This window comes from Leopardus geoffroyi, chromosome C1 (genome assembly GCF_018350155.1).
Source record: "Leopardus geoffroyi isolate Oge1 chromosome C1, O.geoffroyi_Oge1_pat1.0, whole genome shotgun sequence".
Classification (NCBI taxonomy): Eukaryota; Metazoa; Chordata; class Mammalia; order Carnivora; family Felidae; genus Leopardus; species Leopardus geoffroyi.
Window position 1 is genome coordinate 55968621 of NC_059328.1, and position 18999 is coordinate 55987619.

Below are 18999 nucleotides of genomic sequence, written 5' to 3' on the forward strand. Positions count from 1 at the left end.
GCGGCAGCTGTGGTGTTGGTGGTGATAGCTATTGTTCTTTAATTGTGTTTGCTTCACATAGCCCAAACCCCAACAAACACTGGTAAATATCAGTAAGGAGGTATTTGTCTCACACAAAAATAATTTCTGGGCAGGTAGCCATGGACTAAAATAGTGGCTCAACAGTGTCATCAAGCACCCAGTTCTTTCTGTCTTGCCACCCCATAATCCTTCACTTGTGATCCTTGTGCCTATTAGCACGTGACTTCAGGATGGCTCTACCTCATCCGTCACAGTTGAGTTCCAGGCAAGAAAGTATGAGGGAGGGAGAGAAGGATAAGAACTTGCTGCTCAGAAGCTCTACCTTTTTATTTTGAAAAGTCAAGGACTTCTGCCTACATCTCATTGGCCATAACTGGGTTTTGTGGCCACCCCTAGATACAGGGAAACCAGGATTTTGAGTATGATTTCCTTTTCTACCCTCCTTAGAAGAGGAAAGCAAAGAAGAAAATGTTTGAGAATAGAGTTTGAGTGAACCAACTTATAGGTTCTGTCACATCCTCCTCTTCTGAGACAGGAATCTTACATATATTACGTCTGTTCAAACAATCTTGTCACAGGTTTAGTACCGCCATTTTTCAGGTAAGGAAACTGAGGCTTACTAATGCTGAAGTAACCTCCCAAGGTACCATAACTAATTTGTGACAAAACTGGGGCTGGAATCAGTTCTTTTTTTTTTTTTCTTTTTTCTTTTTTAAAATTTACATCCAAATTAGTGTATAGTGAAACAATGATTTCAGGAGTAGATTCCTTAATGCCCCTTACCCATTTAGCCCATCCCCCCTCCCACAACCCCTCCAGCAACCCTCAGTTTGTTCTCCATACTTATGAGTCTCTTCTGTTTTGTCCCCCTCCCTGTTTTTATATTGTTTTTGTTTTCCTTCCCTTATGTTCATCTGTTTTGTCTCTTAAAGTCCTCATATGAGTGAAGTCATATGATTTTTGTCTTTCTCTGACTGACTAATTTCACTGAGCATAATACCCTCCAGTTCCATCCACGTAATTGCAAATGGCAAGATTTCATTCTTTTTGATTGCCGAGTAATACTCCATTGTATATATATACCACATCTTCTTTATCCATTCATCCATCGATGGACATTTGGGCTCTTCCCATACTTTGGCTATTGTTGATAGTGCTGTTATAAACATGGGGGTGCATGTGTCCCTTTGAAACAGCACACCTGTGTCCTGTGGATAAATGCCTAGTAGTGCAATTGCTGGGTCATAGGGTAGTTTTATTTTTAGTTTTTTGAGGAACCTCCATACTGTTTTTCATAGTGGCTGCACCAGCTTGCATTTCCACCAACAATGCAAAGAGATGCTCTTTCTCCACATCCTCGCCAACATCTGTTGTTGCCTGAGTTGTTCATGTTAGCCATTCTGACAGGTGTGAGGTGGTATCTCATTGTGGTTTTGATTTGTATTTCCCTGATGATGAGTGATGTGGAGCATTTTTTCATGTGTCGGTTGGCCATCTGGATGTCTTCTTTGGAGAAGTGTCTATTCATGTCTTCTGCCCATTTCTTCACTGGATTATTTGTTTTTTGGGTGTTGAGTTTGATATGTTCTTTATAGATTTTGGATACTAACCCTTTATCTGATATGTCATTTGCAAATATCTTCTCCCATTCTGCTGGTTGCCTTTTAGTTTTGCTGATTGTTTCCTTCGCTGTGCAGAAGCTTTTTATTTTGATGAGTTCCCAGTAGTTCATTTTTGCTTGTTTCCCTTGCCTCTGGAGATGTGTTGAGTAAGAAGTTGCTGTGGCCAAGATCAAAGAGGTTTTTGCCTGCTTTCTCCTCGAGGATTTTGATGGCTTCCTGTCTTACATTTAGGTCTTTCATCCATTTTGAGTTTATTTTTGTGTATGATGTAAGAAAGTGGTCCAGGTTCATTCTTCTGCATGTCGCTGTCTAGTTTTCCCAGCACCACTTGCTGAAGAGACTGTCTTTTTTCCGTTGGATAGTCTTTCCTGCTTTGTCAAAGATTATTTGGCCATACTTTTGTGGGTCCATTTCTGGGTTCTCTATTCTGTTCCATTGATCTGAGTGCCTGTTCGTGTGCCAGTACCATACTGTCTTGATGATTACGGCTTTGTAGTATAGCTTGAAGTCTGGGATCGTGATGCCTCCTGCTTTGGTTTTCTTTTTCAAGATTGCTTTGGCTGTTCGGGGTCTTTTCTGGCTCCATACAATATTTAGGATTATTTGTTCTAGCTCTGTGAAGAATGCTGGTGTTACTTTGATAGGGATTGCATTGAATATGTAGATTGCTTTGAGTAGTATTGACATTTTAAAAATATTTGTTCTTCCTATCCAGGAACATGGAATCTTTTTCCGTTTGTGTGTGTGTGTGTGTGTGTGTGTGTGTGTGTGTGTGTGTGTCTTCAATTTCTTTCATAAGATTTCTATAGTTTTCAGTGTATAGATTTTTCACCTCTTTGGTTAGATTTATTCCTAGGTATTTTATGGTTTTTTGTGCAACTGTACATGGGATCGATTCCTTGATTTCTTTTTCTGTCGCTTCATTGTTGGTGTATAGGAATGCAACCAATTTCTGTGCATTGATTTTATATCCTGCAACTTTGCTGAATTCATGAATCAATTCTAGCACTTTTTTGGTGGAATCTTTTGGGTTTTCCATATAGAGTATCATGTCATCAGTGAAGAGTGAATGTTTGACCACCTCCTGGCCGATTTGGATGCCTTTTATTTCCTTGTGTTGTCTGATTGCAGAGGCTAAGACTTCCAATACTATGTTGAATAACAGTGGCAAGAATGGACATCCCTGTCTTGTTCCTGACCTTAGGGGGAAAGCTCTCAGTTTTTCCCCATTGAGGATGATATTAGTGTTGGGTCGTTCATATATGGCTTTTATGATCTCGAGGTATGCCCCTTCTATCCCTACTTCTTGAGGGTTTTTATCAAGAAAGGATGCTGTATTTTGTCAAATGCTTTCTCTGCATCTACTGAGAGGATCATATGGTTCTTGTCCTTTCTTTTATTGATGTGATGAATCATGTTAATTGTTTTGCGGATATTAAACCAGCCCTGCATCCCAGGTATAAATCCCGCTTTGTCGTGGTGAATAATTTTTTTAATGTATTGTTGGATTCGGTTGGCTAATATCTTGTTGAGGTTTTTTGCATCCATGTTCGTCAGGGAAATTGGTCTATAGTTCTCCTTTTTAGTGTGGTCTCTGTCTGGTTTTGGAATCAAGGTAATGCTGGATTCACAGAATGAGTTTGGAAGTTTTCATTCCATTTCTATTTTTTGGAACAGTTTCAAGTTAATAGGTATTAACTCTTCCTTAAATGTTTGATAGAATTCCCCTGGAAAGCCATCTGGCCCTGGAGTCTTGTTTTTTCGGAGATTTTTGATTGCTAATTCGATTTCCTTACTGGTTATGGGCCTGTTCAAATTTTCTATTTCTTCCTGTTTCAGTTTTGGTAGTGTATATGTTTCTAGGAATTTGTCCATTTCTTCCAGATTACCCATTTTATTGGCATATAATTGCTCATAATTTTCTCTTATTATTGTTTTTTTTTAATTTTTTTAACGTTTTATTTATTTTTGAGACAGGGAGAGACAGAGCATGAACAGGGGAGGGGCAGAGAGAGGGAGACACAGAATCTGAAACAGGCTCCAGGCTCTGAGCTGCCAGCACAGAGCCCGACGCGGGGCTCGAACTCACGGAGTGCGAGATCATGACCTGAGCCGAAGTCGGCCGCTTAACCGACTGAGCCACCCAGGCACCCCTCTTATTATTGTTTTTATTTCTGTTGTGTTGGTTGTGATCTTTCCTCTTTCATTCTTGATTTTAGTTATTTGGGTCCTTTCCTCTTTCTTCTTGATCAAACTGGCTAGTGGTTTATCAATTTTGTTAATTCTTTCAAAGAACCAGCTTCTGGTTTCATTGATCTGTTGTACTGGTTTTTTTGTTGTTGTTGTTGTTGTTTTTTGTTTTTTTGGTTTTTTTTTTTTTTTTTTTTTTTTTTTTTTTTGGTTTCAATAGCATTAATTTCTGCTCTAATCTTTATTATTTCCTGTCTTCCACTGGTTTTGGGTTTTATTTGCTGTTCTTTTTCCAGCTCCTTAAGGCATAAGGTTAGGTTGTGTATCTGAGATCTTTCTTCCTTCTTTAGAAAGGCCTGGATTGCTATATACTTTCCTCTTATGACTGCCTTTGCTGTGTCCCAGAGGTTTTGGGTTGTGGTGTTATCATTTTCATTGACTTCCATATACTTTTTAATTTCCTCTTTAACTGCTTGGTTAGCCCATTCATTCTTTAGTAGGATGTTCTTCAGTCTCCCAAGTATTTGTTACCTTTCTCATTTTTTTCTTGTGGTTGATTTCGAGTTTCATAGTGTTGTGGCCTGAAAATATGCACGGTATGATCTCGATCTTTTTGTACTTACTTAGGGCTGATTTGTGTCCCAGTATATGGTCTATTCTGGAGAATGTTCCATGTGCACTGGGGAAGAATGTATATTCTGCTGCTTTAGGATGGAATGTTCTGAATGTATCTGTTAAGTCCATCAGGTCCAGTGTGTCATTTAAAGCCATTGTTTCCTTGTTGATTTTGTGATTAGATGATCTGTCCATTGCTGTGAGTGGGGTGTTGAAGTCTCCTACTATTATGGTATTACTATCGATGAGTTTCTTTATGTTTGTGATTAATTGATTTATATATTTGGGTGCTTGCACATTTGGTGCATAAAAGTTTACAATTGTTAGGTCTTCTTGGTGGATAGACCCCTTGATGACATAATGCCCTTCTGTATCTCTTGATACAGTCTTTAAAGTCTGGATTGTCTGATATAAGTATGGCTACTCCATCTTTATTTTGTTGACCATTAGCATGATAGATGGTTCTTCATCCCCTTATTTTCAATCTGAAGGTGTCTTTAGGTCTAAAGTGGGTCTCTCGTAAACAACATATAGATGGATCTTGTTTTCTTATCCATTCTGTTACCCTATGTCTTTTTATTGGAGCATTGAGTCCATTGACATTTAGAGTGAGTACTGAAAGATATGAATTTATTGCCATTATGATGCTTGTAGAGTTGGAGTTTTTGGTGGTGTTCTCTGGTCCTTTCTAATCTTTTGTTGCTTTTGGTATATATATATATATATTTTTTTTCATCTTTTCTCCCCTCAGAAAGTCCCCCTTAAAATTTCTTGCAGGGCTGTTTTGGTGGTCACAAACTCCCTTAATTTTTGTTTGTCTGGGAAACTTTTTATCTCTCCTTCTATTTTGAATGAAAGCCTTGCTGGATAAAGAATTCTTGGCTGCATATTTTTCTGATTCAGCACACTGAATATATCCTGCCACTCCTTTCTGGCCTGTGGAATCAGTTCTAATACCAGTATCTGCACCTTTCATCTCTGCCCGCTGTGTAGACTGTGGCTGTTCTGCTGTCCTTCCTGACACAGTCCACCTACCTCATAGTGCTGGATCTACACAGTGCTGCTGGGCATCTATGCTGAGTGCAGGGGAGCGGGGTGTGGCTCAAGTATGTAAAGATTCACTATGCTTTGCTCACACTCCTTCCCTCACCCCCTCACCCCATTTCTCCTGATCTTGGTAAGGACGGGTGAAAAGAGGGAAGAGGAAGAGAAGGAAGCAGCAGCTCCAAGCTGGGAGGCAGGGCAGTGGGATTCCTTTTCTGACTGTGACGCTGGCTTTTTAGTTCATCGTGCGTCAGTCTCTTCCCTTGCTCTTCAGCGTGTATGTGTTTGATGGAAGACAGATGGAGAGGTGGCAGAGTTGTGATCTCGCGGGAAATGTGCATGGTCACTCCTGTGGCATGCTCCCCATGCTCTGGACGCAAGTCCATTGGCAGGCCTCACATGCAGGACTTAGCTTAGAATCTGCCTGTTTCTCAGCCTTGGCCTCGAACACCCTGCCTAATCCTTCCCTTTAGCCCTTCTCCGTCACAGACTCAGACATACTTCCTTCTCAGGGACTCTGGGCTTCCAGGACCTATTCAGTCAGGGCCTGTGAAGCATAGAAACTCCAGAAACTTCACCCCATGGGATGGACTTATAAAAAATTTCCAGAATTCCAATGCTACCATCCTGGTCCAAGCCAGCATCATCTCCCACTTGGATGACTACAATGATCTTCTAACTGATCTCCCTGAAGCCTCCCTGCCCCGATAGTCTATTCTCCACAAGCATCCAGAATAGTCACATCAAAGATCACACTCTTCTGCTCTAATCCTACAATGGCTTCTCTTTCCCCTTAGAGTCAAAGTCAGACCTTTGACAAAAGGCCTCTAAGGCCCTATTCTATCTGAACACTGTTTCTCTTCTCTTTCTTCCCCTCCTTAACTCTCTATGCTCACTTCCTACTACTCTCTCCTCCTCACAACGTCTCCCTGCCCCAGCGCCTTGACACAGACTGTTCCTTCCGCTGAGATCACTCTTCTCCCAGATATTTAAATGACAACATCATCTCCTTTAGGGCCTTGCTAAAATTCCATCTTCTCAGAGGGGCTTACCATGACTATCTTGTTTAAAAATGCTACCCTTTCTCCCCGCCACCCCGCATTGCCAATCCTCCTTACCCCACTTTTTTTTTTAAAGATACGTGTTTCTTTAAATTCCAGGTTGTTAATATATAGTGTAATATTAGTTTCAGGTATAGAATTTAGTTATTCAATAACTTACATACAACACCCGGTGCTCATCCCAACAAGTGCCCTCTTTAATCCCCATCACCTATGTAACCCTTTCCCCCACCCACCTCCCTCCTGGTAACTATCAGTTTGATGTCTATAATCAAGAGTTTGTTTCTTGGTTTTCCTCTCCTTTTCCCCCCCATGATTGTTTGTTTTGTTTCTTAAATTCAATATATGAATGAAATCATATGCTCTCTGTCTTTCTCTGACTTATTTCACTTAGCTTAATACTCTCTAGCTCCATCCACGTCATTGCAAATGGCAAGAAATCATTCTTTTTTATGGCTGAATAATATTCTATGGTGTATATATATATATATATATATATATATATACACATATATATATACACACACACATATATATGTATATATGTAAACATATATACACACGTTTATATATGTATGTGTATATATATATATATATATATACACACACACACATACATATACATATACTGTATCTTCTTTATCCATTCATCAGTTGATGGACATTTGGGTTCTTTCCATAATTTGGCTATTGTTGAGAATATTGCTATAAACATCGGGGTGTGTGTATCCCTTCAAATTAGTATGTTTGTGTCCTTTGGGTAAATACCTAATAGTGCAATTGCTGGATCATAGGATCTGTTTTTAACTTTTTGAGAAACTTCCTAAAGCAATCTATACATTTAACCCAATCCTTATCAGAATACAACCAGCATTTTTCACAGAGCTAAGCAAAGAATCACAGAATTTGTATGGAACCACTTAAGACCCGAATAGCCAAAGCAACCTTGAAAAAGAAAAGCAAAGCTGGAGGCATCACAATTCCAGACTTCAGGTTATATTTTACAAAGCTGTAGTGATCAAGACAGTATGGTACTAGCACAAAATCAGACACATAGATCAATGGAACAGAATAGAAAACCCAGAAATGAACTCTCCTTACCCCACTTTCTCCCAGAGCACTTACTGCCTTCTTATATAGTATATAATTTATTTATTAAACCTGTGGACTGTTTCCTCCCATGTACACAGAGTATGATGCTCACCAAATATTCTATTTGCTTCTTCAGATTTCCTAGTCTCTTTTTCATTAGGTGAGGCCATGTGATCAGTCCTGAGAGAAAGTGTGGTAGGTCCTTTCCAAGCTGCAGTGCTGACAAGCCCTTTGCAAGTTCTCTGGGCTTCCTTCCCTTCTTCTGCTGTAGCAACCAAGCAACCTCAGTCTGAGGTGGTGAAGCCTCCTGGTCCCCTGAGTCACTGCATGGAGGACAGGTGCCCTGGAGAATCACAGGGGACTTTGTGTAAAAGAGACATAAATGAAACACTGTTTTGTTAAACCACTGATACTCTGCAGGTGATATACACTCTCCTGGCTAACACACCCCATTTGGAATATAAGGTCCATGAGAGTGGACCTTAGGTCTGTTTTGTTCTCTGCTGTGTTTTTGGCACTTGGATCAGTGTCTGGCACGTAAAAGCCCCTCAGTGAATTTGTTGGTTGAATGAATAGACTCTTGGACAGGAGATCAGCATACCTGGCCCAGCCCAGTTTCCAGTTCCCTCTGGAGAATTGCTAATTCTCAGGCTTTAACCCTGAGAGCTCCTTATGCGTGGGCCCTAAGTCATAGTCATCCTTGTGTTGTCCTCAGTTACAGGCATGAGGCCTAGTACATTGTTCATGCTCAGTAGAGACCTAGTAAGGGACTAGTAGTGGTAACTAAATGCTAGACCAAACTCTTCTTGCAATCCCCAGGTGCAAAGCTCACAGTGGGAGAGGGAAGATGGTCAGTTCTAATTCACATACTCTGTGGTCCTAGCACATAATCTTGTTTTATCACGAAATTAAGGCTGTTACGTCTGATCTCTCTCAGCTCGCGGATCTCTGACCTAAATCTATTCTCATGTCTTTGTTGTCCTCGTCCTGCTCGAGGGCAATCTTTGTAACTACACAGGTTGTACTATTCTTTCCAGTCTCTTCCTTTTCATACCTCAGCCCTCTATTTTCTGGCCCCCAACACCACAGTTCTAGCAAACTTCCTCTTGCCCATGGCACCCAAGACCTCCTGATCTCTTTCTCCCAAGACCTCCTCCTCCCTCCTCACGAAACCTGGTGGGATTTCTTGTGGCACGTGATATTTCAGAGCCAATCAAATCAACCGCCTTGTCACGCGCTACCTCATTGGCTCCTATGGAACCACACTTTCCAGGTTTTCTTTGTATTTCCCTGACCTTTCCTGCTCTTCCACAGGCTCCTCTCCCCCCATGGCTTCAACAATCACCTGTACACTGATGATCCCCAAGTCTTCATCTCCAGCCCTGACCTCTACCCAGAGCTTTAGATATTTTACAACATCTGCCAACTGGACAGCCCCACCTGGATGTCTCATGAATTGGACACCTCTTGTGCACCATCTCGCGGCCTCTCAGCCTCACCTCCAAGTCTAGCAGCAACTCCTGGGGAGCATCCTACTAGCCCAGCTCCTGTGTCGACAAAGCTGGCAGAGTTATTCTCCAGAGCCAATGATCACAGGGTCTTTTTGTGTATGAAAGCTCATCGCTTGTAGCCTCATGATATATGGATCACAGGACAGACAGCACAGGGAGTAGAATCAGAACACCTGGATCCAGGCCTGCTGCACTTCTTAGCTGAGTGGCCCTCAGTAAATCAGCTGGTTTCTGCACTCACGGAGTGGGAAGACCCTCTCTAATTGCCACTGGGTGTGTGAAGTACACATAATAGTAACTGATGGTGGCGATGATGATCATCATCACAGTTAACATTTATTGAGCACTTACTATGAGGAAATGAAAGTGGAGGAAGGCACCTTGTGAGTAGGTCTTGGCTTTGCTACTAAGTTAGCAATGTTCTCTGAGTAAGTCATCTCCCGTGTCTTGACCTCGGTCTCACCTTGGAAACAACAGAGTTGAACTAGTTCAGGGCTTTTGGATGCGGCAATTACTAACATCCTTTGTAGCTAAAAAATTCTGAGTTTATGAACCGGGCACGAGGAGTGATTGCTCGTCCCAAAGTGGGCTGAGCATCCGTCCCTTTCACTCTGACATGCTTGCCAGGGCACCCCATGCGTAGAAGGTGACCTCATGAGCCCTTACAGCAGCCTACTTCCCTTGGGTACCAGGAGAATGGGCTGATTGTGTCGCGAGCCAGAAAGTTAGAGATGCTGCATCTCTTGCACTTTTTTTGTCTAGCACACAATAACAATGAGGATAATTCTGTCCAAGAAAAGCAATCAAGTTTTTTTGGCATGAAGTGTGCTCTTTAGCCCTGTGGAATTTACTGTCATATTACTGCCAAGTTGGACAGATTCTTATCAGAGCCAGGTCACATCCAGGTCAAGCCCAAGGCCCATTGACTCCCCCATAATGCCCTATCGTCTTGCTCCTCATGCTCCATGACCTCCACACATCTTCCGGAGGGTCTGAGGTGGGACTGGTATTCTGCCCTCTTACCACTCTCTTTCTGAATGGTGCTTTTGCTGTCATGGAAGGGCTTCGTTTTCTTTCTCAGCTTGTTTTCTCCCATCCTCCAATACCTTATTAGTATTTTCCATTTTGAATGTACAGGGATAAATATCTTCTGGACATTTTCTCCTTGTGGTTATTTCTGAAAGTTGCACCCATCCCCCCATTTGGGATTAATTTCTTTTCATAGCTGATCCTATTAATGTGATTTCCAGTAATCCACTGCTTACTACATAATTGAGATGGGCAGAGTAAAAAGTCCCAAAATGGATGTGAATTGAAAGACACTTATTTGGCCATAGTGAGAGTTGTCAAAATACCTCCCTATCCAGGAAGCTACCAAGCCAGGCAGAATGATTATCCTTTTTTGTCCCCAGAGTTGGGGTTCCTGGAAGGGAGTTCTCAGGTAGATGTTCCTCAGTGGGGGAGCAGAAGGCAGGGAATCTAGGAGGACTTTTGACTTCGTCCATTTCTTGACACCTCATGCTTTTGGCAGCTAGTTGGCTATTAATCACCTGGCTATTGGTGGGGGATGGATGGAGAAAGGGGATGTCTGCCAAGTCTGACTTTCCCTCATGCTTCCCACATATAAATGAGCACCAAAAAGTTATATTTAAAAGCACTTCATTTACTTATTCCACAAGTAATATCAAGTGTATACTGTGTCTTTGTCAGGCTCTGCACCAGACACGAGAAATATAATGCAGAGCAAACATAATCCTTACTCTATAGGGTAGTCACAATCTAGTACATCAGATATGCCAATTGGACACGGAAAATGTCAAATGAGTTCCGTAGAATCTGACCCACTCAGATTCCTTATTTACAGCATTATTGCTAGAATAATTAATTATCTGAGGAATGATTTGTTAGTGTTAGACTTTCTTTTTAGGGTAAACATCCAATGAAGATAAGGATCCTGTTACCACTGTAACCCCTAGCATAATGCCTAGCCCATCAGTAAATGCTCCACATAAACATGTGTGAAAGAAGGAAAGAACATATGGAGGAAGGGAAGGAGAAGGTAGGATGAAATAGAAAGAGGAAGAAAGAGAATAAGGGAGAGGTGATAGAGGAGGAAAGGAGAAAGGTAGGTTCGTATCTTGGGAGATGGGTGAAGCAACATTGTGAAGAAACACAGAGGGAATGTAGGGCATGTAGAGGGAAGCTGGTATTGGGAAAGAAAGGAAGTGGTTGAAAGTGAGGGGAGGTCAAGGTGGCCAGAGCTAAGCTGTACAGGAAGGGGGATGTTTCATTTGGGAAAATTCTGTGGCATTGCCTGGAGCTGCTGTGCTGGAGGCTAGGGACTAGCCACAAATGTGCCCCTCTGACCTGGGCTGAGAGGCATTCTGACTACAGAGAGCCATACCTCTGGCCTGAACTGGGCATGATGGGAAAGCTCAGGCCTGTGGTTAAAGCCATGCCAAGTGGGGTTGAGGATCTGGACTCTGGACCTAAGCAGACCTGATTTGCTTCTAGCCTGTGCTGCCAGGAATCTAGAGTTAGGTTTCTCTGAAGGACTGTTTGGATGGGGGGTTGTGTTAAGGAGGACCTGGCTGACACCTTCTATTAGAGGCAGCCCTGGACCCCCTCCATAAAGATATATTTAATCTTAGCTAACTAGTCCTCACAAACCATTGCTCTAGCTTACTGATTCTTGTCTTTATCGATAATAGCTTTAAAATTATATCTTTCTCACTGGTTTTAACTTCTATGTCTTCTATTTCATGTTGAATTTTGGTCTTAGCAATATTCCAAACAAACATTGTGATGGATGGTCTGAAAATCACAAGTGCGCGTATAGGGAGAACTGGGGAAAATAAACAGCATTGATGGAGCATATAATGTGCGTCAGGTCTCGTGCTAAGTGCTTTCGTTGCAATATTTCATCTGGTCTCTACAAAACAGGTACTGTTGTTGTCTCCAGTTGACAAGGAAGGAAACAAGCTCAGCTAGCTTAAGTCCCCTCTCTGAGGTCTCTCAATTGCCCCTCGAGGAAACAGGATCTGCATACGGAACTGACTCTAGTCAGACACAGGTACCCCAGCTGGAGGCAGGCCCTCTCCAACGGCAATGAGCTGAAATTATAGTTGAAACAAGGCAGGTGATTTTTACCTTAATAGTTAAATCTGTTCTCAAGGTTTCCTTCTCTAGTTTTGACAAGTGATCCTCATTTTTCATTTGCTATACTTACATAAAGCTTTCTTTAATTAATTTAAAAAGTAAAATTTTAGGAGAAAAACATTAAGTAATAGTGCAGTGGGTATCTGAGTAGGAAAGAAGAATCAAGATAGACACAGGTAATAAACTGTGGAATCCTGAGGACACCCTCAGAGCTTGGTTTTGACCTTCACCGTTGGGCTCTCTGACTCTCACCAACTGACCCTCATGGAGCATCCAGCTGGGGCTTGATGCATCCCACCTGGACTTTCCTAATCTGTCTCATCTTGGTGGCTCTGTCTGGTCCCTGGGTGCTAACCACAACCCCTCTCAACAGGGTAAACACAGGAATTAGGTAAAAGGTGGTTTGGCAAAGGTCAAGAGGGGAAATGTCTTCAGCTGCAGTTGGCTCAGGATATGTAGGGGCTTGCTGGGGAGGGATATCAAAGAGGAGGATCCCCACTGCCCACAGTACAGGACCTGGAAAAATCCAGAGAGGCAGCTGGGTCAGTGCACGCATTCTGAGAAAGTTTTCAGGAAAGAAAGGGTTGTTCGTTTACCAGAAGTTTGCAGCCGCAGAGATTTTCCGCTGTGTCATAGTGATGAAGGTGACATACTTCAAACTTTGTGGACCTACGACTCTCATCTTTATGTTCTTTACCTGGGCACAAGGTCTCATATTTCTAGGCACTCATTACATGTTTTGGATTCACTCTCTTTGCCACTTCACTTGCAAACCCTTTTATAAGGAAGAAGACATTCTACATAGAGGGCCACAATTAGGGTTGATTGGGCACCTAGCTCTGTGCCCCCACTACCAAAAACTAGATCAGCGGCAATCTACTTCCCAATGATTGCTGGAAGTTTTCTTCTGCGTGATCTAGTTCACACAGGGCCATTCCCTGGGCCAAGAGATAATCAGGTCCAAGACCTGCACGGCTCTAGCCAGTTCTTGGAAGAGGAATTATAAGCCTATCTTTTGATGTGTCTCTGCCCCCACTTCCCCACCCCCCCACCCCGTCCAAATAGCAGACACAAAAACACTGCTTTTGTGCAGTCCCCTCAGAAGCGAGGATCTTCTTATGTCAGCTAGTGTTACACCATAATACTTAACAGGCCAATAATGCCAAGTTACTTGGTTTGCTGATTTGAAAGTTCTATGCTCCTTGTGTTTGTGTTCAAGGTAAAAAGAGAACTAAAAGCTTGTTTTATTTTTTATTTATTTTTATTTTTAAATTTACATCCAAGTCAGTTAGCATATTGTGCAATGATGATTTCAGGAGTAGATTCCAGTGATTCATCCCCTATGTATAACACCCAGTGCTCATCCCAACAAATATTCTCCTTAATGCCCCTTGCCCGTTTAGTCCATCCCCCTACCCTCAATCCTCCAGCAACCCTCAGTTTGTTCTATTTAAGAGACTCTTATGTTTTGTCCCCCTCCCTGTTTTTATATTATTTTTGCTTCCCTTCCCTTATTGAACAAACATTTTTGAACAGATAATTCCTGTTGCTATACTATTAATAGTATTATGCTTAAGAGCACGGGTTCTATATTCACACTAATTTGAGTTTGATTTTCTGCTCTACCAACTTGGACAAGTTACTGAACCTCTGAGCCTCTGTTTCTTCATCTGCATGTGGTAATGCTAAGTCTCTTTTTTACTGCATGGAGCAGAGATTCCTTCAGACACACTCTATAATGAGCTTCTGTAAGGCCTGAAGAGGGAGGCAGGCATCTCATGCAAAGCTCAGAGCTGGGCTTTCAGAGACTAGACTTGGATCCCAGGGCATGAGTATACGGATCCTTTCTTTGGTGCCCAGCATTCACCTGGCTCAGCTCTTCTCCAAGAGCTGACGTCTTCTCAGGTCTGCATCTCTTCCTTCTGTGAACCAGTTTCTCCATCCTCCCCCTGGGTGTCTTCTCTCCACCTCACAGCTTCTGCTTACTTACACCTTTCCTTACTCATGCCCTCAACTCACACAGGCCCATCGTGGCTTCTCTGGCTTCTTGTCTTCCAAATTCAGTCTCCACAATTAACTGACTTCCTTTATATATCTCAACTTGAAATTTCTAAAAAGCAAGAATGTATTTGGACAAGGCTTTTTGTGTTATGCTACCCTAAAAACCGCTAGCGGACCAATGGGTTGATTGCTTTTGGGTCCACGTACCACCTCTGACCCAGTCGAGGTGTGTGTATACCTCTGACCCATGCATGTGTGTTTGAAAATGATTACATTGGAAAAATCAAAGCCACTGGGGGCAGCCCTCCTTCAGCCAAGGTGGTGGTCAAGGCAGTTTCCCTTAGAAGGGGTGGCAGACATAGTCATTGATGAATGTGGTAAAAAATAATAATAATAAATTTTAAAAAATCTCCTAAGGTTGTTGTAAAGATTAGGTGAGATAAAACTTGTAAAGGATCTGGCACAGAGCTAGGACACATAGGAAATGTTCAAAAAATGACAGCTATCATTCTTTATTATGTGACTCTTGCTGTCATTATTATTGTAATCTACCACTAGGGAAGGCTTGGTCCAAACATACAGGGCAAATTTGTAGGCTCCTAATGAACTAGGCACCGGGCAATTATTTTTCTTCAACACATTTAATTTAACTTCACTAAAAGGAGGGGGCAAGAAGGAACATAGGACCTCTGTGTGTGCAACATCAAGGAAGAAAAAAACCTCCCTGGAGCAAACATTACCAGTTTCTCTTCAATTATTTATTTTTAAAAAATTTTTTTGTTTATTTATTTTTGAGAGAGAGAGAGAGAGACAGAGTATGAGCAGGGGAAGGGCAGAGAGAGAGGGAGACAGAAAATCTGAAGCAGGCTCCAGGCTCTGAGCTGTCAGCATGGAGCCTGACATGGGTCTCAAACTCACAAACTGTGAGATCATGACCTGAGCTGAAGACGGATGCTCAACCGACTGAGCCACCCAGGCGCCCCTCCAGTTTATTTTTTAAACCCACAGATGTGATCCTGTAAGCCTGCCTAAATTCTTTTCATGGCTTCCCATTTTTCTTAAATAAAGACAAACCTCTTCCTAAGGCCTTGTGTGGTCTTCACCCCCTCTCCCTCCACCATGCACACACATGTACTCTTCCCAGCATTGGCCAGCACTGCTGAGCACATGGTTTGGGTACTGCAGGCACACTGGCCTGCTTCCAGGACCTGGGACACCTTGTTCACATTGCACAGAAAGGCCTTGCAACATGCTGTTCTGCCTACAACACTCTTCTCCTCCCTTCTCAGCCCTTTACTCCCCTTTTGGCTTTCTACTCGAGCATCAGGAAAGCTTTCCTTAAGACAGGATCTTCTGTGACATGCATTCATAGAATCAAATATCTTTGCTTTGGGGCATTGTCTCACTGATGGGACCAGGTGGTTCATGTCTGCCACTCTCACTAGACTATAAACACAGAAGAGCAGATAGTCTGGTTTTGCTCACCTTTGTGTCCCCCAAAGCCTATGGTGCCTAGAACAAGAAGGCACTCAAAAACTATCTGTTGAATAAACGAGTCAAAGATAGCTTTGTTATCAAATGCAACTAAATGATTGCCTGTCTCAGAAGTTATGACAAAACGGGAAGGCAAAAAATAATACAATATTAAGCTTTTTTTTTTTTGTCTCCGTTAAAAGCACACATACAGAGCTCACCGAATTTGGCTCTGTTTTATGCCCAAAGGAAATGGCAACATATTTTTAAAAACTGTTATTATACAGGCCACATTCATTGGTCAGAATGCAATAAATTTAGAAATTAACAAACAGGGAGCCAAAATAAGTCTATACTCCTGAAATATAAAAACACTTCTAAAGATCTGTTGGTTTAAAGAGGAAATAAACTACTTGGAACTGGACCACAATGAAAACAGCACACATCAAAGCCAATGGGATATGGCCAAAGCAATTTTCAGAAGAAAACTCTAGCCTTACATTTATTTATTAGAACATAAAAAATATTGAAAAGAAAAACAGAATGAAGCCAAAAAAGTGGTAAGAAATGAATTAATTGATATTGGAAAAGAAATTAATGAAATAGAGAAAAAACTCAGCAAACTTGATCAATAAAACTACAGGTTTGCTTAAGGCCAAAATTCATTTTGCTAGAACAATTAATAAAACAGAGAAAACAGTAGGTAATATTAGGCATGAAAAGGACAGATGTACACATATAAAGGGTGATTTTTAAAGGAAACATTATGAAGAAATTTATGCCCATGAACTTGAGACCCAGATGAGATGGATGATTTTTTTAGGAAAATATAAATAATCAGAACTTGTCCAAGAAGTAGAAAACATTAAATGAATAACCATTAAAGAAATTAAACCATTAGTTAAAACTATACCTCCTTCCCGCCCCAGCAAAAGGCATCAGTCTCAAAAGGCATATGTGCAAATTCTTCTTCTCAGATACAGAAGAACAAATAATATGTTTATGAACTTTGGGATATAGAAGGCCCTCTTAAACAAATCATAAAAATAGCAAGCCATGAAAAAGTGTGCCTGGGTGGCTCAGTCAGTTAAGTGTCCAACTTTAGCTCAGGTCACGATTTCACAGTTTGTGAGTTTGAGACCTGCGTCAGGCTCTGTGCTGACAGCTCAGAGCCTGGAGCCTACTTCGGATTCTGTGTCTCCTTTTCTCTCTGCCCCTCCCCTGCTCACACTCTGTTCTCCCTCTTTCTCTCTCCCTCAAAAATAAACATTAAAATTTTCTTAAAAGTTTAAAAAAATCTGTTAAAAAAAGATGAATGAATTCCACACAGCAAAACTAAAAACTTCTCTATGACAGAAGACACAATTAACAAAATTAAAAGTCAAGTTATGGTCTAAGAGAAAATATTTGAAGATGAATGTATATGCATATACACACACACATAGGCATATGTGTGTATGCAAAATTATGTAACAAACAAATGAATATTACCCTAGTGTTATGGACTGATTATGTCTCCTCCCCACCCCCATCTCACCCCCAGATTCATATGCTGAAGCCCTAACCCATAATGTGATAATATTTAGAGATAGGGCTTTTAGGAAGTAATTAAGGTTAAATAATCATAATCTAATAGAATTCGTGGTCTTATAAGAAGAAGAAGAGGGAAGTCTTTCATGTTTCATATGCAAGCACCAAAACAGGCCCAAGTGGGTACAAAGTAACAAGACTTTGTAACCCAAGGGTAGAGCTTTCACTAGATGCCCACCTGGCAGGCAGCTTGGTTTTGGACCTTCCTGCCTCCAGAACTATGCAAAACCAAATTTCTGTTGTTTAAGCCAGTCTATGGTATTTTGCTATGGCAGCCCAAGCTAATGTAGGCGTTTGGTTATGTAAATCCATAAGAAAAAAAAATGATAGAAAAGAAGTCAAGATATGAACAGGAAATTCACAGAATAGATATGGTCACCAAACATAAGAAAAATGGTTAGCAATACTAAAATCCATTTATAAGAACCATCACATTGGCCAACTTTATAGAGTTGATAATCTTCTGAATTAACATGGATGTGGGGAAATAAAGTATAAATTGTCAATAGTGACTTTGGAGGTAAATGGGACCATTTTAAAATATAATAATACCACAATTCCACTCCTTTGTATCCATTCCTGGAAGACACCAGCCACACATAATATGTTTATCAAAGCATTATTTCAGAGAGTGAAACTTCTTTTTTTAAATGTTTTTAACATGTATTCATTTTTGAGAGACAGAGACAGAGCACAAGTGGGGGAGGGGCAGAAAGCATGAAAGAGAATCTGAAGCAGGCTCCAGGCTCTGAGCTGTCAGCACAGAGCCCGACGCAGAGCCCAAACCCATGAACCGTGAGATCATGACCTGAGCCAAAGTCGGACACTTAGCCGATTGAGCCACCCAGGTGCCCTAAGAGAGCAAAACCCTTAAAGGATAAGGTGATGGCACTGGCAGTGTGGTCAACCAGAGAGAGGCTGAACCCAGAAGGGGCTGAGAATTGAGCTGCCGAGAATGCCAGAGAGGTTGTTGTATTGAGGCATGGTTGTTCCTGAGAGAGGGCTGCAAAGCCGACTGCCTGAGTCACCAACTGGCCACAGCACCCACAGGGATGCAGCTGAAATTGAATCAGGCTGGTGGCACTAGGAGTGCTGCCTAAACCCAGAAAAGTAAATGACTAGTTACCAGCCTCAGGCTTCAGCTGCCCGTGCCTGTGGGGCAAGAAGTAAACAGGTGGACAAGAGGCATCACCCTGGAGACGAGAGGAGGGATAGGACATGGCCCCAAGGACTCTGGCTCTTCCATTTGTCCAGGAAGCACTAAAAGCCATATCATTCCCCCTTATATCCAGAGACCATCTTAGAAGAAGGGCAGGACTAAGATACAGAGCATTTTATCCAAGAAAAATAGTGCACCATCTAGAAAGGAGCTGTTGGAATGATCAGATTAGACTACACTTTAAATCAGATCGAACCAAGCAAATCTTTCCTCCTACCCACCAATGGATACGATTTGGTGAGAAAACCAGATCAGCATGGAAATGACATTTTTCTTTGAGTATCTGAGTTATGAAATGCGTGCGTTTTGTGCTGTCTTCTGCTTTTTATTTTCTTTCATGCAAGTACACAATGAAATCTCAAAGTTCCCAAAGAGAAGGCATTAAAATGTTTCAATAAGCA